The 22,372-nt window shown below is 42.5% G+C and overlaps 1 protein-coding gene across 5 annotated transcripts in view; it reads left to right on the top strand.

Moving 5' to 3' along the window:
- The first annotated feature begins 1,219 nt into the window (after positions 1 to 1,219).
- SLC23A2 (solute carrier family 23 member 2) overlaps positions 1,220 to 22,372 on the top strand; it is a 57,267-nt gene continuing 36,114 nt past the window's right edge. Inside the window, exons 1-2 of one of the 5 annotated variants that reach the window (XM_054180943.1) lie at positions 1,220 to 1,329; positions 2,155 to 2,238. The gene's annotated coding sequence lies outside the window, so the exon portion shown is untranslated. Of the gene's footprint in view, positions 1,330 to 2,149; positions 2,239 to 11,010; positions 11,286 to 13,977; positions 16,613 to 22,372 lie in introns of those variants that run through there. The other 4 variants (XM_054180944.1, XM_054180942.1, XM_054180946.1 and 1 more) reach the window with 4 other exon arrangements.

The following is a 22,372-nucleotide window of genomic DNA, read 5'->3' on the forward strand; positions in this document are numbered from 1 at the left end:
AATGTGGAAAAAATGATGCACGAGGATAAGAAGCACAAATGCTCCAGAGGCCTCATAGGGTCTATGGTCTTAAAATAAGCTCCTGGGTTTTAATGGGATCTGATGAAACCCTCTTTATAGGGGCAGGATGGAAGGGGTTGGACAGCTGGCCAACAAATACATGGTAAACATTCCTGGTAGCCAAACTCTGCGCAAACAGCAACTATTAAGGCAAAGACCTGAAAGATCAACAAAGAATTGCAGGTCTGGGTAAAATGATGCAATGGATTACAATTAGTGTCACTGGTCCAGGGAGCACAGGCTTTCCTATTGACTGACAGCTACGAGGCACCTTAATCAAATAACGAAGGGGGCTGGTAGGGGAGAAAGCTCAGCATCAGTCAATATTATCTCAAGGACACCTACTGTAAATGAGCAGGCTGGTGTTTGCGGCATGGTTTCGTTGAGGGAGAAAAGGTAGAAATTACCGCAGGCGGCGGCGGGGGCTCAGTCCCGGCTTCCCAGAAAAGCATTGAGCAGCAAAAGGTTCCGTGAGCTGGCTGGCTCTCTGAACGGCCAAGAACTGCGCGTACTGGAAAGGGCAGAAGCCAAATTAAAGTGAGTTAACGTTATCAAAACCCATTAGGAATTTCAGGTTTTGCCGAGAGGGACGGGAAAGCAGTGTTGTCTGTCTTTGGTACACGGTACCGAAGCAGCAGGTGTCTGCAGTATGTCTGAAAACACCCACTTCCATGCGCTGGTGGGGGATCACATCAGCTTTGCCCCGTGCCCCCAGCCAGAAAACTGTGAACATCTCAGAGAAGTGAGATTTTGGCAAGACGAAAGTGTGTGTGGTGGAGGTGTCACCTTTTAGGGGGGCTCGACTTCCTTACCCTTCCTTTTCTTTTCCCCCCTAAACTCAGTCTCCTATTATAAAAGCTGGATTTTTTCCAAAAAAAACCCCAAACTAAACCCTAGAAAGGGCCAGGGCTGAGGGCAGCCTGCGGTGACACCAGGCGAGCGCCATTTCCCTGGGGGCTGTGGAAGGACCCTCCCAGGCGAAGCGCCGCGGGGAGATCGCGCCCCGCCGCGGGGCCGGGAGCCCTCCTCGTCCCCCAGGCGGGCCCGGCGGGTGAGGCACCCGCCGCCCCAGGGCCGCCATGGCGCCTGAGCCCTGAGGGGAGAAGGGCGGGTGGCGGGCGCCATCTTGTCGGGGGCGGAGCGGGGCCTGGCCCGCCCCGTGCTCTGCCTGCCGGGGCGGCCCCGGCCCCGCCGCACTCCCCGCTGCCGACCGAGCGGAGCGGAGCCGCAGCCTCCAGCGCCATTGCCGCCCTCAGCCCGCTATGGCAGGTGAGCCCGTCCTCCTTCTCCCCGGCAAGGCGCCGCCGCTCGCTCGCCCGCCCGCCCGCCCGCCCTGAGGGAGAAGCCTCGCCGGCGCCTCCCCCGCTGCGCTCTTCCCTCAGCCCGCCTCGGTCATTGCTCTCGCCTCCCGCCTGCTGTCACCTCCATCCCGGCCCCCCGCTGCCGCCTCAGAGACGCCCTCCATCCCCAGACAACCGGGGCTCGCCCCTTCCTCCTGCCGGGGAGGTGGGTTGGGGCTCCCCCGCAGCCTCCACCATGTTGCCCGGCCGCGGTTCACCTTGGCCGCGGGGCTTCTGCGCCGTCCATACCTTCCTCCTCCTTTCCTTTTTATTTCATATTTATATTTTAAAGCCTTCCGTGTTTTCCGTGCCGACGTTTTCTGGCTCGGCATCGCCTCCAGCCCGGGCTGGGCGGAGGGGAAGGGGCACGGCCTGGGCGGGAGAGGGGGATGCCTGAGGTGGGCACCTGCGGCGGGATCACCTGCCCTGCGAGGCGGAGGCACCCCCGGGAGGCGTCCCTGGGGTGCTGGGGCGTGTTTCCTCTGTTCGTGGAGATAATCTATTTTTTTTTAATTATTTTTTTCCCCCTTAGTCTGAAACAAAATGGGTGGCAGAGTCGTAAGCTTGCAAATGGGATGGAGAAATGCAGGTTAATTCTCCCCTGGTCCTGAAGGGGTGGCCTCGCTTTCTTGTCTGATCCCGTTCTCGTGATACGCTTTGAGGGTTTGGTTTTTTTTTTTTTTCCTTTTTATTGATTTGTTTCCTTTATTTCGTTGGCTTTTTTTTTTTTTTTTTTTTTTTTCCCCCAGCGCAGATCGAAGCAGTAAATATTTTTGTTTTCGGCTTTTGACCTGTGAGCCCCGTTCGGTGTCGTGCATGGTTTTTCTTTTGTTTTAAGGTACGTTTTGGGTAGAAATAAGTGATGTGGGTAGTGCAGAAAAATGCCCGAACAAAGCTTGCTGAAAGCCTTCGATTGGGCTTTCTTACTTAACTGGCAACGACTAACTACCTATATTGTGCATCTCTGCTGTTAGTGGCTTTTGCCTTTTTTTATAAAAGGTGGGAATGGAGGCAGAGGCTTGTAGGGTTTCATTCCTGGGCTTTCATTTTGGAGCCGTCACTGTCATTTTGTAGTCTGAGAAGCCAAATGCTTAACTAAGGTTTGGGGTCCCAGGCAGCACGGCCACTCACCTCCCCAGGTAGGTGCAGGCAGGGGCTGACCCCCGAAGGGAGCTGCAGGCAGAGCCGGCAGAAGATTCTGGCAGGAAAGGGAAATCCCCAGATGTATTTAAGACAAGGTGAAGACCTCGCCTGATAATTTTTTCCATCTTATCATTTGCCCCGTGCAGCTGACACTCTTGGTATGAGTTCAGTGCCAGGTAAATTCTGCGTTCCCGGTTGCTGTTGAACTTGACCAGCTGAAATAAAACTACCAAATGCTCTGTTTTCACAGGGAGCTTAATATGTCTGTTGTATCCCCGCTGCAGTGCAGTGTTGCCATACTTAAGCAATCTTTAAATTACCCAGTATAAGCTTTAAATAAAAAGCTGATTTGGGTAGTGGTTTTACTGGCAGCTGGAGTGTGATGCGGGCTGTAAAACCTAGCAGAGAAGCAGAAATAGTAGAGCCGTTAGCTACTGATGTGCTGCACGCTGCCAGAGCTGGACTTAACGCTGCACACCTTGATCTGCCTAGTGATTTCACTATAGATAAAGGATTATTGCAACAAGTAGCTCAGGTTAGTAAACTGGAAAATAATCCTTGAGATAGGTAGAACAATTGGATTAGCTGATGAGCTCTTAGAACCCTCCTCCTAGCTTCGAGTCATGATCCAGATAGCTTGAAATTAGAGCAGTATTAACATGGAGATGCACTGGATGAAATTCAACCTCGGGCTAGAAATGAGGTTAAACAAGCCCTGAGGTTTTTATCATGGATTTAAACAAGCCTTTGGCTTTAGTAAAGACGAGAATAGGAGTTGAAAATGTCTTGTCAGAGCCGTGGGGGTAAGGGAAGGAGGTAAGGACTGCAGTTCTCCAGGGTGGGTTGTGCTTCTGCTGTTCCTTAACAGGCCACATTCATGTGGTTTAAAATCCATCCGTCTGTCATCTGTCTGTAAACCCTGCTCTTAGCTGGGCTTAGATTTGAGGAACTGCTTTCTCAAGGCACCTGGCTCTTATGTTGAGTAGATGTAAGGAACTGGATGGAAATAACGTTCTCTGAGTACGGGCCTCTTGCTCGTTCTGCATCTTCATTACGGAAACAAATTGAAGGAAAAGCAGCTTTTCAAATAGTAGGATAATTTGGGCTGCAGGTTGATGAATGTTTCCTTTGGTGGCAGCACCATTTTAAGCAGCCCCCATCCATTACCAGCTGCGCGGTCCCAGCCTTGTGACGCCTTGGTGGTGCTGGCACCCCAGTATGGATGGCTGCTCAGTCAGGGAGGTCAGGGAGTTTTTTTGGGTTAGTCCACAAAAGCCTTGCTTTTATATTGAAGTGAGATCTGTTTGGAGAATTTTTACGTGCTCGTTACCCTCCCCAAGCCACGGGTAGACCTCTTTGTACATCCCTAAAGCCGTACTGGGTGATGTGTGGGTATGGGGTTTTTTTTAAAGACTGCTAATATGGGAATTTCTGTCTCTGTAGTTGAAGCTAACAGGGAGTTGAATTCCAGCGGAGAAATAAAAGTCCTGTCTTTGGTATTATTTGGTTGGAGACTCTTCTTCAGGGAGAGCTTAAGATGATAGTAGTGTTTGAGGATTTTTATTATTTTTTTTTCCTAACAGAAAACTTTATGTCTGTGGATTTTCTCCACATTTGTTTAGAAGACTCTGTAGAAGATGCTGCATTTGTATGCAGTTACTATTTCAAAGGTTTTAAAATTAAGTCAAGTTGAGTTTGCTTTCTTTGATTCTGTCAGTGTGTGTGTTTGTTGTTTTTTTTCTTCCTGGCATAGCCAAATCTGTCAACTTCCTCAATATAATGGACTTTCTTATTGTGCTATGAAGTGGCATTGTTGTGCTGTTTGGGTTGATTGGAGACGGTCGAAAAGTTAAATGGGTGAAACTTTACCCATCTTCAGTACGGATTCCTGCAGAAGTGGCTGTTAAGCTGCTCTAATGACCTAGTCCGAACCGCAGCAGTTAACCTCTTCTGATCCTTGTGTGTACAGGGGGAAGTCAACTGCGCACCCTCCAGCTATTCCAGTTCATAGCAGATTACAAACCAGTGTCTCACCCAAGGTGATTTTTGGAAGATCTTGTTCTACTGTAGCTGTTGCTCTCAGTGTCTTTGTGTTAACCACGTAAGAAAAACAGTGAGAAAACTCAAGCCCGAAAATATTCTATGGGGCCATTTCTTCAATAAATTTACTATACTTTTGAACGTTCCTTTATGCATTTATCCTTACAAGAGGAAATGCAGATGGCTGCGCAGAATGTTTTTTCTTCCATTGAAGGAGATGGCTCAGGTATTGCTGGAAAAATGTATTTGTATCAAGTGTTCTTATTTATGAAGCTTTAGTGGTCATGGAATGGTATGACAGCAGTTACAGTGTTTTTATTTTACTTAAAAGCTGCAGGAAAAAAATATTGACAGTCGGGATGAATAAAGAGAGATGCATCATGATGTAGTGTCAGGCAGGAATAAAATAAATCATTTAAAATGAAAGCTATTTGCCATGTTCTCTAGCCGTTCCCAGGGGTGAAGTGCATTAAGACATTGTGCTAACTTCGTGGTACAGCACATAATACTTCTGTCAGTACTGGGGAGCATATTTTCTTTATGGCTAAATATTTTTAGTTGTTACGAGCTGTCTTATGACAATGTTTATTTGAAGGCAGGAAAGAAATCTGATGATATTTGGCTATTTTCAGGTTATGGGAAGGAAATGTCTGCTATTTGAACGCCTTTCTATTTGAGATGAATCAAAATGTGGATTTCTTGCCATGGTAATTTGGCCACAAAAGGAGTAGAACTACCTCCTTGGGAAAGGGAATTGGAGTGTTGACACATCGCTGGCACTTGGGGGGGAAAGGAAGTAGGAGGGAGAACTAGTCTACTAGTTAAGAAGCTTCCTGCTCCGGTTTTATTCCTTGCACTCAACATTAATCTTGGCCATTTCTGGTGCCAAACATAGCAATAAAAATGTGTATGGCATCAGAAATAGAATCATAGAATGTGTTGGTTTGGAAGGGACCTTTAAAGGTCATCTAGTCCAGCGCGTCTGGACTACACTACAGCGTGCCTGTGTGTCTCCCATGGTTTTCTAATCCAGTGCGCTCTCAGAGGTTTGATGAACTTATTTCTTGGTACCGATGTTGTCATCGGTCTAGTAAATTGTGAATCATCATTTGCCTTGGGTCTGCAGAGAGCTGTGACTCTCTTCTTGGCTCTGCTGTGGCCTCAGAGTAGAGTTGGACCCATTGGAGTTTGAAAATTCTGGGTTGGTTTCGGGAAGGATGAGTTGAGTGCTGAGGTCCCTGCGAGGCAGTCCCAAACCACACGTTTTGGTTGTCTCCATCCTGCGCAGCGGGAACGTATTGAAAAACTCTTTGTTCCGATTCAACAACTCCATTTTATTATGTGCAGAGGAATAGCTGGGCTTGAGGTAGTTGTAAAACTAGCCTTTAATGGTTTTATAATTAGAAGTTCAATGATCTAAATCTCCTTGTGTCTCAGTTCTCAGGCCAGGAGATGAAAGTGCTGGTTATGGAGGGCCTGGGGGGGGGGGGGGGGGGATGCAGTTACCATCCAAGTGTCTGGTCTTACTTTTATTTTTTTTTTTATTAAAAACAAAAAAACAAAACCAAAAAAACCCACAACCACCTCAGGAGAGAATAAACTTTGTCCTTTTCTGGCAAAAGGCAATTTCCAGAATGTCTTCTCGCCACATTGAGGCAGCCAGGATATTTTATTCTTATCCCAAAACCTACGTTACTAAGCATGTAATAAAACTGACTTGTATTGGTAAGAGTGTGTTACGTGCACCTTAGAATCGTGGTGTAGCTGGATTTTAGCTTGTGTATTATGGAGTCCAGTAAATCTTTCTCCCCTGAATGGATGATGTTTTGATCTGTACCTGCGTCAGCAAAACGCCGGAGAAAGCAAGCTCTGTCTGATAGTTGTATTTTTAGGAGCAGATGGGAGCAGATTAGTCCTGTTGTAATTTTGTTTGAAGAGCTGTAAGTAGCAGCACCGTACCTGTAAGTATTTTTGAACTTTTAGGCTCTATGTGGTATGAAGGCAATAACAACTTGTTTATGCGTGTTTGGATTTAACCAGCATTTGCTTGTTATCTCCTGGGTGATAAAAGGGACTGTTTTAATTCAGCACCCGTTTCCTTTATGCTTGCTTTAGATTAAAATTGCTTGAAGTATGGGCTCAAATTAGTATAAATGGTGAAAGAGAGATTGACTCACCATTATTTTGGTTTTGACTGTTTTGAAATGTAGTGACTCACCGAACAGATTTCAAATCCATGCCCCCCAAATTTGTTGTCTGAATTTATTTTTAAATCGAACTATTGCAGTGCTTGTGTCATCAGAACAGTAGTCTGAAGCATTTTGAGAATGCATGGTAGACAGCAGGGCTGGCGTAGCCGGAAAGTACGTAAAAAGCAACTTCAGACTTTTGTGTACTTACATTCCTGAGCATTAGCCTCGTGTGTGGATGCTTTGAGTAGTTTGGGCTCTAAATGTAGCAACGCATTTTAATTGGATTTACTTTTATTTTGCATGGCCACGAAATGGCAGCCTAGGGCAATAAGGCCTATTTTAGTGGTATGCTGGCTATTAGTATGCTTGTAAGATTGTAAAAGTTAAGAGAATAAATTGCAGTTCGGAAGCTTTAATAGGAAGGTACCTTAAACACTTGGTCAACTAAGTGTGCTCTTAGCTGTGTTTATATGATGAGGCGGTTAATGTGCCCTTAATGAATTTATCCCAGTCTCCCAGTACTTTGGATGTCGTCGTTGACCGGGTGGTAGCAATGGGAAGAAAATGCTGGAAATCTTTGACCGCTGGAGTCTGCCATTAAGTGCTTTCTTTTCTAGCACAGAAGTAGTGATATGAAGGGTTTCCTTTTTTTTTCTGGCCTTGTTCCTTTTATCACTTACCTGTATTGTCATGTGTTTAAGCATGTAGCTCAGTGTTGCTGTTTTGTTGTACTTTCAAAGAAAAAAAAAGGGTGTGTATATGTTCTTATCAGTATTCAAGGTCATATGAGTATCTCGTAAAAATAGGCATGTGACTCCCATGTCACGACTTTCACTTTTTATTTAGAAGCTTGGAATGGAAATAAAATGCTGCACTGCAAAGTTAGCAACCTCTTTCTTATTTTGTGGGCTGAAAAAAGTGAAAATGTCCCAGAGCTTATAGCGCTTAATGGACTGTGCTGTGATAAGGTTTGCATTTCCATGGAGTCTTTGAATCCCTATGACAGAAAAAAAATTTTCATAATTTTTACAATTTTTCTCTGTTTATTACTTGCGCGTTGGGTGTGGAGAATCCTGGATTCAGACACTTACCATACCTGAGCAAAGAAAACACAGCCTTGTTTTTGCAGACGATGTAGTCCAAAGCACCAGCTGCTTCACAAGTTACAGCAGCTGGTTTTTTTCCTTTTCCATTTTTTTTATGTAAAATGAATTGTTTCTGAAAGTTGACTACATATTCCTGATGCAAGCATTTGCTTGGTCATATTTTAACAGATTGGAGTTTTTGATAAATCCTTAAAGAGTGTGGCTTTCCAATGCGTATTTCATTGCACAAAGGCCAAACCTAAGGAATTATCGGGATTCAGACTGACAAGAAAGAAACTGGAGCTCCAGGTCCTTACTCCGTAGGATCGGACCGCAAGACATAATTGCGGTATTTCACACTGTTCTGTGTCCTGTCATATATGGCAACAATAACAGTTATCAGTCGTTGTCTGATATTGAAGTATGTATTTCTGTGGGTAGTTTAATTTTTTGTGGAATTTTGGGTGATTATGCTGAGTATAATAATTATTATCATTATAATTTTACAGGGCTCTATTCTGGTTTATTCAGACTGTTATACACTTGTTGGTTACCTGTAGTTTATTTCAACTTACATGCTTTTAAAACATACAAAAAATCATATGGACAAGGGAGTGGCTTTTTTTTTTTTTTTTTAATACCCAAGTATTATGTTTCTGTTGTAGTAAGATCTATTTATTTGCTCTAGCCAGAAACTGAAAATTGAATGGGAACAGCTCAATTTGTGCTGTATTCATTTCAGAACATAGAAAATCTGGCTCGGTATAAGTAATAATCTTCAGTGTTGACTGCTCCTATGGCTTGAATTTTCCTGGCTTGCTAGTCGCGTACTGAGGTTGGCTCTTACGAGTCAGGCTTTCAAATGATCTGACGTTTTCATTGTCCGTCTGTCTTGTTTGTAAATACCAGAAAAAGCAAAGGATGGAAGCCTGAGCTCTTACGGAGACGATAACGTGATCCTTCTCCTAAAAACAGATCTAAAAAGCCCCTTCTGCAGAAGGGGAAGAACTCCTGTAATCTTGAGCCCTGGGTACTTGTAAACATCCATTGCTAATGAGTCTTCCCCTTCTTTGCAAGGGATCAAATGCATTTAATGATTCTCATGAAGATGCCTAATAAGGCACAATCTAATCAAGCAAAGCTGTCAATTAAGCCTTCTGTTGAGTTCCTTAGTATAAATGAGCCTAACCCCAAAATATTATCTGAGCTCTCCTTCTTGGCTGTTTGGTTTTGGCAAAGATTTTATGATCAGTATTAGCCCAATTTTTAATTTTGCTGAGGTGCACTGTTCTTGCTTTGTAATCCCGCTGAATTGTAGACCGCGGAACAGTGCGCCGAGTGTATTAAGATCCGAGTCTAATTACTGTTTTTGTTCTGGAGGCTGTTGTGACAGGTAATGTTTTGTTGAATGGCAGGTAATAGATTTATTATGGAGAAAGCACAGCATGTGGGTACCTTCAAAGGAGCCGCTATCTGTATTGGTCTTTTCTCCTCTTAATTATTCAAATGGAAAATTTTGTTTGAGGGCAAAATGTATGCCTAAACGATATTACACCAAATAGTGGCAGCAAAGAATTCTCACATTTTAAGTGATGCCAATTAAGTAAGAATATTTGTGATTTTATTTATTTATTTAAGTAGCGCTATACAGACATTTGCAAAAGAGCCCTGAAGATGAAGAAACCAGTAAGGTTCGATATTGAAACCACAGTATATTGTCCGAAAAGGGTTGTTCTACTGGCAAAAATCACAAGTATTCACTAAATGTTGCCAAAAGACTTTTTTGTAAAAGGCATGTCTTGCTGAAAAGAAAAAGCTTTCCTTCAATAAACTATAGTTGGCATAAATATTATTATAAGTAGTGTGAACTCTGTCAAAATACTATAAATTTTATGCTTTTCCTGAGCAGTCAGTTTGGTCTAAAGTGGACTATTCCATTTTTGTCACTTCAATTGGAGAAGAATTCACTTAGCCGCCTTTAACAGTTTTGTTGCTTGCAGGGATATTTAATGCATTAATATATATTTAATGCATTCTTAATTAACCGCTTACGTATGGAGAAAAATCTTCAAAGCTGTTGGACTCAATTATGTCTTACATCTCTCCAGGGTAACGTGTTATATGATGTACAGGTTAGATGTCAGATGGGTTTCAACAGGTCCTGGTTACCTCCTGGCTCTACTAATTGTCCCTGCGGAGTCAGAGGACTGAACCGGTGGCGTCACATTAACTTCTCGAGGCGCGAACAAGATGTACAAATGCACGTTAATAAGGAAGTGGATCGTGAGTGCTGTGCGTGTAAGTGCTCTCACCTAAGCCTGCCTGAAACATGAGTACGGGAAGTAACCAGCAAGTCTGGTTAAACACAAGCCTGTCTCTATAAACACTTCCAGGCTTGTTGTAAAATTAATAAATTAGTAGTTGGTTGGCTTAATGTGTGGGAATCAAATGTAGGTTGCATACAGTTGTTTAGTGTGTGGGCAGAGAATAAGTAGTGCTGGTTTAACTTAAAATTCATTAGTGGCAATAATGATTTAATTTTTCCCCATGGCGATGTGAAACCAAGCTATGCTTAGTGACCAAAACTCGTGGGACATACAGTTGGTCAACAGTTACCGGTAGTAATAATAGCATCTATTATTGCTAATTTAATTTATAATAGTACCTATTGTTGCTGATATAGTTAATAATAGCATCTGTTATTGCTCTATGCACCAGTAGATGATCTGCTTGTGCCTTGCCTTTTGCCAGTTCCAGCAGAACAAAATTCTCCTGCTGTTTTGGAAGTTGTGGCTTCACATAAGGACTCGGGGGCTCTAAAACCCAGCACGGTGACAGCTTACTTCTGGGAAGGTATTTGAGCAGACGTGTCGGGATTGTGCTCACAGCAGTCTGAAGCCAGAAGGTACTTGGCCTGCAGAACTGAGGGTAGTGTTTAACGTAGCAAAGGCTGCCCGCACAAAAGCGCATGAAGAATCATGCTGTCTCTCCCCCTCAACGCCTGGAAGCCTTGAAACATTTCCTCTGCAAGTGGTATAAATTTGCTGATTATTCCCAGGAAAGATTTCTTGAAATAATCTTGAAGGAATGAAAGGTCACTGAGCAAGGAGGGCATAACTCTCCCAACTGGATAATTAAAAAGAAAATTAAAAAGTGTGCTAAGTTTGAGATTGACTTGTGGCCATGCTTTGAAGATTAAAAGGGCTTTTTTCATTTCAGATGAAGGAGGTTGGGACTGGTGGGAGGAGGAGTTGTGGCTGCTGGAGCAGTCGGGCAGTGCTGAGAAGCTGCGTTTGTCGTTTGCTTACTGAACCGTGCACCAGATACCAGGATCACTGAACGCAAGTGCGGCTATCTGCTCTTTTTCCCCCTCTTTGAGTCTTCCAGCTAGAGTTCTCAACCTGGCTGCTCACAGTTTAGTGAAGGTAGATTTTGGGGCGTCTGAGTAAATGGTGTATCCGTATATATAAAAATAACAAAGACAGTATAAATAAACATAGGGGGTTTTTGTATAAACATGTTTTTCTTTTAGAAAATGAAAATGATGGCAACTTCAACTAAAAAATGCAACTTCCCATGTTCTTTGCACAGCCTGTAGCAAGATCGGTCTGGTGGGTTGTTGTTTTTTTTTCTGTGCAGAGGTTTAGCCTGCACTTCTGAAACTATCTGCAGTCACAAACATTAAGATATGTGTATATATAGAGAGAGATAAAGCTACAATATGAGTGTGCTAACTAAATGGTAACAGCAAAATAATGCCGAAGTAACACCTTCAGCAGCTAACACCAACAGATATTTCAAGTCTAGACTAAGCGCCTAAATTTGCATACCCACTCCATTTTGTGATCTGCGGCGTGGAATAGGTCAGAGCTCTTGGGCTGCTCCTGGGGTTTGGCTCATGGCTAGAACCCGTGAGCACACCTGGGGCGTGCTCCTGTGCTGTGATGTTTGAGGAATGAAGGGATTGTGGTCGTAGATGTGAAGTCTAACTGCAGAGTTCCCGCTTGTAGCTTATTAGGAGTAGGGTTATTAGATACCCGGCCTTATTGTTCCCTTGGCTGAGTTATCGCATACTTGAGTTTGGGCCACATACTGTCTTCTTCCAAGCGTATGTTGAAGTTGACAGTGTTTCCCTGGACATCTGGGAATACTTGAAGGTAATGATGCTTTAAAGGTTGCAGTCAGCAGCCTTGCATGATGCCATGTTGACCAATAAATGGTTTTTACATTTGTCTTAGAAGAAAAATGATTTGAGCTTTTGCCTTTAATTACAAGCATACCTGGAGGTCCAGGAAAGACGTAGGCGTCTGACTTAGTTTATGGATGTGGTGAATACAATGGCAGGTCACAAAAAGCACATTCCTTCTCCGTTAATTTCTGAAGCGCTTTGATCTGTGCCTGTGGAGTGTAGGGCTTTGGCTTCACTAGTCTTTTGTTGTTGTTTTTCCTTAAAAATGATTTCTTATTTCTTGCACAGAAATCAGATGTAAGTATTTTTAAAGGCACTTCCATCTTGTAATTACTTTTTTACGTAGAACCATCGGTCTGCTTTGGCATACATCTCAGACCCTAGAGTTTTTTACAAGTATTTAAAAATACACAGTTACAGGAAAAGTTGCAAGAAACACTAATATAAACTGTAACTGAATTCAGGATTTAAGAAGAACAGAAGTTGGGCACGATGCCTTGTATTCTCTAACTGGAAAAGTGGAATTCACTTAACGTGAACTGCCTCTAGGTTATCCCTTCTGTTAGATGTGCATTTAACGGATTAGAGTTGTGTACAAGGCGTATGTGTAAGCAGTACCCGGGACCATGCATTGCTCATTGAATTGAACGGTAAGCTTTCAAAGCAATTTCAGTAATTCTTTGTGTATATTTGATACAGCATTAGGGAAGAGAGCAGTAGATGTTTTCATATTAAATCGTATCTTCTGGTAAGTGCTTTTTCAGGGAATTTATAATTCAGTGGATTTATAAATGTGTCTACAAGATCAAACTTAATGGCTTAGTCTTTCTGCTGTTCCAGGTTGTGGGTGGAAGTGGATCTATTTATTGTACTAGTATGTGGTGCTGTTCTCTGGTGTTTGCTGTATTACGTTAAGTGTATTCTGGAAGATGTTGATGGGAGTATAAGTTGAATCTTTTCACTGATGTAAAAGATTACATGTTTGTTATGACTTTGGTAGGAAGAATACATAAATTAGGAGATTGTTACAGAAATGTAGCCGGGAGACTCATTTGGCTGTCATAAATGAGGCATCCTACACCTCACCCTCCTGATGAAACAGGATGTTCTTGCAAAGATGTGCCTTTTTCTGACAGCGTTGTTCTGAGAAGGGTGCCTTGCAGCAGCTGAATTTGTGAGGTATCTGCTATGCTGGAACGGGCGCTTTTTTTTTTTTTGTTGTAAATAAGTTGTGTAACAGAGAACCTCTTCTTAACTGTTTTTTCAGTGTCTGCATCAGACTTGCCTTTTCATGTTGTGTGTTTTTCTTGTTACTACCTGGCAATATATGAAGGTTCAAAGGAGGGATTTAGTCACCAGGTGTTTGTGGTCACTGGGTGATGTTATTACGAGTTCTGATCATATGAGATAACCATTATATGCCATCCCTATACACAAGACACAGTTTTCAGTACAGTGGAAATAGGTGACTTCAAAGAAGAATTTTTTTTATTGACTCTGAGTGCTGCAAAACTGCCTCAGAATACATAATTCAAAGTCAGAAAGTTGCCTGTAAATTGTCGGTTTACCAACGTGTGTCTGACAGTAAACATTTGTAGTTTGAGCAGGGCACTCTGAATTATTTGTTTCATGCTTAGAATCATAGAATCATCATGGTTGGAAAGGACCTTTGAGATCATCGAGTCCAACCATACGCACACAAAAAAACCCCAAACCCCTGCAATCTCTGCCACTAGAGCATGCCCTGAAGTGCCAAATCTAGATGTTTCTTAAATACCTCTAGGGATGGTGACTCAACCCCCTCCCTGGGCAGGCTGTTCTGGTGCCCAACCACTCTTAACTTAAACTGAATACTGTATATCTCTGAAGAAGGAGGCAAAAAAATTGGGTTTTCTTACAGTAATCAGAAGTGAACTCCTCCTCGGAGTAACAGTCTCAAGGGAAATGCTCCCATCGGTTTAAATTTCAGATATTAAGCAGGTTATAAAAATGATGACTAGCTATGTAGGATCATCACGACAACGCTTCTTACACTGAAGTAGAGCAAGATAAATTGTCTGCTGTGATTTCACTTCCATCAATGAAGTGCAGCAACACATAGAGCATCTCATCTGTTTATTCCCGTCTGTCTTTCGCAGCGTTATGAGGTTTGAAGAAGCACTGTAAAATATCCCACTGTCTTGAAACAACAGTTGCAAGAATTATATCTTGAATGAACATTCATCTCAAGTATGGCACTGATTAAGTACCTATTCACTGCAAAGAGTTTTAACCAAACAACCTGCGATTAGATCTGTCCGGGCCATCAATCATGGAAGCTGGGTTTTAAGTGAAGGCATCCAGATTAGTAGGTGGTTTATTTGAACTGAATTACTGAGTGTAAATACTAAGTAAGTAATCGGAAATAAATCTTCCAAATGATGAAATTCTTCACTCTCCAATGATGAACTTTGGAGCAATTAGTTTTAATTGTGAGGTAAATAGACAAGTCTTGTTTAATTGGATACTTAAGTAATGTTCCTTGCATTTGAACTCAATAATAGTTTGAACTCTGATATTCAGGGCAAGCAGCATTTGAGTCCCTGGCATTGTTTAATGCAACTATTTAAAAAAAAAAAAAAAATTCTGGATGGTGGAGTAAAAAAGCAAATGGCTTATTTCCTCCAAAACCTGAGGGATATTTTTGCCATTGATCACTTAGTCCTGTTGTTCTCTGTGAGCACGTCAGATGCTTTGAATAAAATAATTTCCAGCATATTCCTCGCAAGTATTGTCGATGAGTAACCTTGCAGGCAATCTGTGGACCTGTGGTACAGCAGTTCGTATTTTATGGCCTTAAGATATGGTGTTGCTTGCATTAAGGGCCGTAAGCTTTCTCCTTATTGAAACTGGAAGATGTGTCTGTTTGTGAAAACATTTGGAATTCAGAAGTAAAGAGCAAAGGAAAGAATCTAATAATTGGAAAAGGAGCAAGTAGAGGAGGAAAATTTTCAACATCTCTTTGCAGTGGAGATTAAATGCTGGAACATAATGTGGTTTTATATACGCATACATAGCATAAAATAATCAGTGGAGTTAATTGGCTTTCTTCCATGCATTCTTAGCAAATGATGAATAAAGAGTATTGCACATAATAAGTCTCAGCTTTCAATTAAATGTGCCCTATTCAGTAGTCGGTTCTTTGATGCGAGAACAAGCACATGCAGATTTCTGATCTGATGATGATGCTCAGCTTTTGGGTCTTGACAATTAAGCAAGCTTCGGCAGTGTGTGACAAACCTTTTAAACTTGCATTAACGCTGGCTTTGCTCCTTAAGCGGAGGGAGCTAGATGGCGCCATCGGCCTGGCTTTTGCCTCCGCAAATTTGGGTTCAAAAGGTGCATTTCAGGTAAAGTGAGCTTATTTTCTGCCCTGGAGCACTGCGCTCTTGGCCGGCTCTCAGTTGGGCACAAGCAGTGGAGATGCCGCATATAAATGCGGGCAGCACCTGGTGGGTGGGTGTTAATTTCTGGTGGCCTATTTTAATTATCACTTATGGTATTGATTGTAGAAGTGATGGTGTCTCATGCATACTGCAAGCACATGCTGTATTTGGGAGACGTAACTGCTTCCCTCGTGGGGTAAGGGGATGGGGTACAAACTTGATAGCAAGTGATAACTTGAGGCAGGGGCTGTGATGTGACAAATTTTTAAGTGACGTTTAGAAGTGTAAGGGCAGCCTTAAGACTGCGTTGTCCTCCTGCAGAAAGAGAGGTAGGTCAAGGAGAGAAGAACAGATTCATGTGGGACTGCATATTAATTAATGTGTGTTTTTTCGTTAATTCAAGTCCCACTTCTATTCCTGCCTCCTTTTTCATCTCGCTTTACTCTGTGGCCCTGAACATCACTCTTAAGCAGTGTTTTCCATTATGGAAGTGAAGGAGCCCAGCACAAATTATATCGTGTATTTCCCATCCTTGGTGAGGTTGTGGATTGCTAAACTTTGTCTTGTGGAACAGAACTTTGAGATCTGGGACCTCTTGAAAACTGGCTAATTGCTAATAAAAATATTTCCGTGCAAGTTGCACAACGGAGGTTTATGGAAATGCTAACTTGATGGAGAGAATCCCAATCCTGATTACAACTGTTGGAGTCAGGCATGTAAATATTTATGCAACTTGAATTTTGGGGGCCCTGGATGGGTTTTCTCCCTGTAGCATTGCAGGTTATGCAAAACCCTTGAACCTCCTTGTCGGGGTTGATGTGTGCTCACTGCTGTTGCTCAGACAGACTGTTCGCTTACTTTTCGTAACTATGGCAGAGGCGTGTAGTAACAGTTTATGACCGTGTGGTGTCTTCCTGCATTTCAGCCGTTGTGTAACGCGCCGAGATTGTGATTGGACACAGGACAGTTATACAATGTAGTGAGCCCAACCAGATTATAAAAATCCTCCTCCGGTATGTCTGCATCCTTTCAAGGCTGCAGCTTGCAACTCGGGCTGTGGCACTGAGCATAGGCTGGGAGAAAGGTGGTGGAGGAGCTGGCTGAGACGGTCCCTAGAAGTTGGTTCAGGTTTCTGGAGGTAAGAGCTTCTTTGAATTCAGATCTTCAGGTGATTACAAAAGTTCAACTGCTTTAGAGTGGGTGTTATTAAGTAAGAAAAGTTAAACCTGATAAACTTAGGTTTTTAGTAAGTTTCAGTATCTTAAAGATTTGAGGACTTAATTTTCATTTAAAAAGTGTTACCACTGTACAGAGAGACTCAAAAGTATTTACCCTCTTTCCTGTTTACCTGTGAATTTTGGCTTCCGTTTAATTTTTAAAATGTGAGAAATTTACATGAGGTTTCTGTAGTAAAAAAAAGAGATATTAAGGATGTCTGACCTCAACAGTGCAGCATCTTAGTTAGTTTTTAAAAGTTTCTTGAATTCCAAATCTTTTATTTTAAGTTAAATGGAAGTGAGATATTTATTTCAAGACAAGCCTAACAGATAACTCAGTATAAACTTTTTCAAGTGTGTAATCAGTTGCTGGTTTTATATTGCTTACTGGACTAAAATCGTTCTATTTCAGCAAGGAGTTGAGTATCTGTTTCAAAAATAGACGTAGGAATGCCTAAGCCTTTGGAAAGGAGCTTCGTATTCAGAGTTGAAGAAGTTGGCACACCACCCTGATTTCCTTAATAAATGGAATTTTTCCTAGTTGAGTCTCTAACTTCACCGTTGTTTTAATGTGATTAAGGTCTTGGAAAAAACGTAGCTTTCATCAAAGTGCCAAGTAGAAGTACAAAGAAAGTTGAGAAAGGAATCAGTGTGTGCTCAGGTTGCTTTCTGAATGAGGGAGCTTAATGAACTGTGTATTAACATCCAGAATAATGTGGAAGTATCTGAATTCTTTGATTATTAATGCTCCACAGGGAGTCTTGTAGGGACTGTGTACTATTATAAATCAAGTGAATGTGTACTACAAACAGTGAGGGAGGTGTACTGTGCTGGAAGTGAGACTATAAAGTAGTAATGTGTTTTATATAAGGAACAGTGATCTGCTACTTCAGTTTTATTTACCCTGAGCATCATTGCTATCTAGAGAATGCTGCAGGTGCCATTTGATACCATCACTTGATGTCAAGCTGTAAAATTGTTATCTCCTCGATTTTGCTTACACTTCTTTGAAATGTAATCTTATGGCTGCTTCTGTATACTTCTTTCTTGATCTTTGTTGGGACTCTGTTAACGCAGACCATTGTGTACACGTTGATGGGATCCCTTACGGAGGGTGGTGCACAGGCTGCACAGAAACTTGGCAAAACAGTTGGCTATTGGAACAATAAAATGAGGGAGTAATGGGGTGAAAGATGAGCAAGGAACTGCTTGACCAATAATGTTTTTGACCAAATGCACTTGCAGGTTGACCTATGCTTACTGGAAATACTCCTATTTCGGATATTTTTGTTTAGAATCATAGCCTAAATAAGCTCTTTTTCAATAACTTGAGTAACCAAACGTGTAGTTTTTGAAAGCTGCGAGATCCTTTGTTAATGTCTCATTCAGTTGGAGTTAAGTCCTCTTCTCAACAAGCTCATTCACACAGGAAGTTAATGAGATTTAGCTAATGTGCTTTAAATCAACGGAGGGTTTGAGCTCGGCATAACTTTCCTGGGCATCTTTGTGTAGACATGCCCCAATAACGTTGGTCAGTTGTTGAGAGGCACTATTCTGGATGGCAGTCAAAATACCAACTACTTAAAAATTCATTAGTGCCTACAAAGAAAGAATCTGTTTGCACTTTGAAGACTTACTTTGAAGTGAAGCAAGAAACTGACTTGGGACCAAAACTTCTTAAAGTGCCCGTCAGCTCTTGTTTTTTAAAACCTAAATGTTAGGAAGTTGGGCATATTTAAAACAGCAGTACTTTGCTTCTACTGCAGGTAAAGGGAAATTATGTCTTTTTGTGAAGTGTTGCATTAGGAATTTGAAGTATATACTTTTGTTATTTTAAGTGTGGATGTAGTTCGCTGTTGATTGCGGGGGGAGGGGGGGGATCGTCTTTGTGGCATTTAAGGACATGGTAGCATTTCAGTGCAATTTCATTTCATGGGAAGGAACTCTGGGTGCAAGAGCTGCCTGGTAAAGACAAATCACGAGTATTTTTCAGACCAAAGAGGCTCAGTTTCAAAAATAGCCCGAGGAAAAGCTCTACTTAAGACGAAAGCGGGAAGATGGTTTTTACATGTAGCAACAGAAGATTAAGCGCGGGTGCTCTGCAGCTTTTTTCACATCTTTAAGATGGTCAAAATCCCCTGGAAGGTTGAAAAAACGCCCTTTGGGCACACCTACGTATCTGGAACGGTTTGTGGGGTAGAGGACCTCACGGGCGCCATATCCAAGTACCAGTCTGGAGGTGTAATACTCCTGGCCAGCACTCTGAAGCAATTGAACTTGTGGTTGCGGGTCTGCAGACAGTACTTTGATTGCATCATGTGAAGTACTTGTTGGGCTTTATTAGCCTCGCTGATGAGATACTTGTTGATGAATCCTTTGAAATGGGGAAGACATTTTTGCTTTGTAGGAAAACATCAAGCAACGTTTTTGACAACGTTGGGTAGCAAAGTTGCCACTCTCCTGATTGCTTGTAATTTGGTCGTGAATATTTTTAAGCCCCCTTGGTAATGTATTGTTTCATTTTTAATGACTTCTCAGAAAACTTTCAGGCTTACTGTATTTATGCTGTTAAATAGCACATGTGAAAGGTTGTGGCAGGCAGGCTGGAGAGCGAGAGGGGGGGAATCTTGTTCTAAGGTTCTTCTAGTATTAAAAATAGTGTAACTCAGGACTCGTAAAAGTGAGGACACGTAGAAATACGAACCACAGTGCCCGTGGCTCCCATCCGATGCACAGAAGACAAGGTGTGTCTAGTAACAGGAAGGGGAATCTTTGATTTTTAATACCTTAATGGCACAAAATCAGTACAGAAATTTTGTGCAACGGGCTTAACTAGAGCCAGTAGCAATCTGCAGAAAGCTGCTGTTCCGTAATTAACTGGGAATTGCCTTGCTTTTATGTTAAATTGTGCATCTGGCCAGGGATGGCTGTGTACCCTGTAAGTAAACTTGTCTAATTGGAGCCTCCACAAAATTCCTTAATTGTCTGCATTGTTGGTTGTGAAAGCGCAGAAGCACTCCTGTTTCCCTAATCAGTTTGGTACAGTGTTTCCGTGAAGGAGTTTCTTTCAAAAGTTGCCTGATCTGTTGGCATCCATCCTGCCACCTCCTGCAGCCATCTGCATCTCCCTGGATACTCTCGTGCCGATCTGAGCCGTGTGTCTGCCTGTCCCCCTTCTCCCTGTCTCTTGGGGAACGTCAGCTGGCAACCAAACTGTAAGCAGCTCTGTCCTGCGACGTGCGGTTTTCTTTAATGTGTCCCTAGTGCTGTACGCTAGTATTAGCAGCTTGGCCTAAATGCACTTTCTTAAACTAAACAAACTAAATGTGGTGCATTTGTTGCTGGCTTAAATTCTTCATAGCTGTCTGATGCTACGGGAACTGAGAATTTATCTTTAGTTGCAGTCTACAGCATGCCCTTTCCAGAAATGGCTCTGCTGTGCTCACAGTATTGGGTATGAGGGGGTGAAGTGGATTTTAAAACTGATTTTGTTTTCTGCTCAGGCTTGGTACATTTTAAGGATAAATCATCCTGATGTGCAGGCAGTCCAAGTCCCTTTCCACATCTCTGTTGTGTGTCTATTGCCAAAAAACATAATCTCAGACATACAGGATGTCTTGATTTGTGTTCAAACACATCGTGTGCTTGAGTTTCGGAGATGCCAAACACTTGAAACTACTGCTGGGGGTGGTGGAACTCCAGATGTACTGCTGCAGTTCAGGTTATTTGCCTCAAGTGTTTTGAATTTATTTAAAATTTAGGTGAAGCTAACCTCGGTTGATGGAAGGTTGGACAACTTCTGGCTGAGCATCATCTCTGCTTGCAGGAGAAAGTTGCTGTTATTCACGAGTCTGACAGCTAATTACAAATAATAAATGGAAGATGGTAATTAAGCTGTCACCTTAATTTGATTCTAATCTCCGTAGTGTATGCAACAGACTGAGCTCTCTTGGCTCTTCAGCCATCTGTAAAAGCCAGAAAGGTCCTGGGCTGGATCTGACACCACTCCTTCCTCGGGGCGGTGTGACATGTGCTTTCCAGGTGGCATACCTACGTTAGTGCTCCTGGGAGTTTTTCCATCAGTACACTCTAAAGAATGTGCTGTTTCATCGCCAGATTGTTTTACAACCACGCCTGTTGTGCTTCCCTTACAAATACTTCCCTTGCACAGCAGTGAAGGGCCACCAAACGTAGGTCAGTTCCTGATTCTTCCACGGTCAAGGTGGAGAGGAGAGGACCACAGGTACTGATTAACTAGTTAGTTCTGTTAGACACTTCCGCTATGCTAAGAGATAGGAGGGAATACACTTACCTTTCAGACGAGCTAGGATTCTTCTTTTAACTCTTTTCACCAGCTGGTTTACTTGTGTCCCAGACCTCTTCCAGCAGAACTTAGTGTTGGAGGGAAAACAATACAGCAGACCACAACTATAAGGTAGCCAGTTTCCATTTGTCTTTGCAGGCAGCTCTGCCGCTTTATTGAGGGGTAAAACACTTGAGATTGTCCAGCGATGGCTGTGGTCTTAGGAGACCTGGTACCAGTAATAAAATGCTGTGGCCCCATCATGCAAAGCACTAAATCGGGCCACTTAAGTTGTGTTCAAACTTTGTGCCCGTTGCTCATGTTTATCTGCCCAGCTTTATGCTGGGTCAGCTGTCTCCTGTCCTCAAAGCAGCTGCACAAATCAATATGGAAAGTCTAAAGTATTTTGGCTAACATCTCTGTATGGTGGGCCTGGCTCAGTTGATAAAAACTTGTGATCTAGTTGAAATTTGGAAAGACCCGCATGGTTTTAGGAAGTTTTTGTTTTGAATTTGGAAAATAAGGAAATACATAGAGCTGCTTCCCTCTTAAAGCTTCTGGGGAAAACAAGCCGTGCATCATTCTTACACTTTGGAAAAACAGTGGTTTTCATAGTTGAAAGTCATTGTGACAGTCATGGGGGAACCTGAGGTCCAGACTAAGCTTCTTCCAAAGGGTTAACCTCTAGGTCTGCTCCTTGCAGGTGTGGTGCAATGAGCTTCCTAATATTGACAACATATCCTGAGCACAGCATTGCTTCCTAGTTGTGGTGCTGCCGGTCTGTCAGCACCTGACAAATTGTTGACTCCTCTAATGGATGTTGAAAAAAAAAAAAAAAACAAAACCAAAACCCAAACAAACAGAAAGACACCAACAACCTATTGCCCCAAGCACATTGCAGTCTGGAGGTCGGATTGGTTTTGTTTTCCCGACTCATTGCTTTGCCGAACTCTGGATTCAAATGTTAAAGGCCCTCAAACATAGCACAGATGAATGCCATCACAGCAAATCTGAATATTTTTTTTATTTGTCTTTTGTAATTGTTAACTGGGTATTCTCAGAATAATACGGAAAAGTAGGGAACGTTTGTAGTGTGGTTCAGCCAAGAACTAGATCAAATGATGCTGCTTTAAAAGAAAATAATGCGTGCAAGGGAGAAGACTTATATTACGGTTGCCTCCACCTTTAATGGGGTTCATGATCCATTTTTCCATTCCACATTAATAAGCTCTTTACATTTATCTGTATCTTCTGTCCTGCCCAAGTTAACTTTTGAATCTGGTAAGAGGTGGGTTTTCAAATTATTCTTGCATGCAATGTGGTACCTTGTGAAATAGAAGCTTTTTGTGCAGCCTGTCTTGGTATATGGGCAGATTTC

Source organism: Rissa tridactyla, chromosome 20 (assembly GCF_028500815.1).
Source record: "Rissa tridactyla isolate bRisTri1 chromosome 20, bRisTri1.patW.cur.20221130, whole genome shotgun sequence".
NCBI classification, from domain to species: Eukaryota; Metazoa; Chordata; class Aves; order Charadriiformes; family Laridae; genus Rissa; species Rissa tridactyla.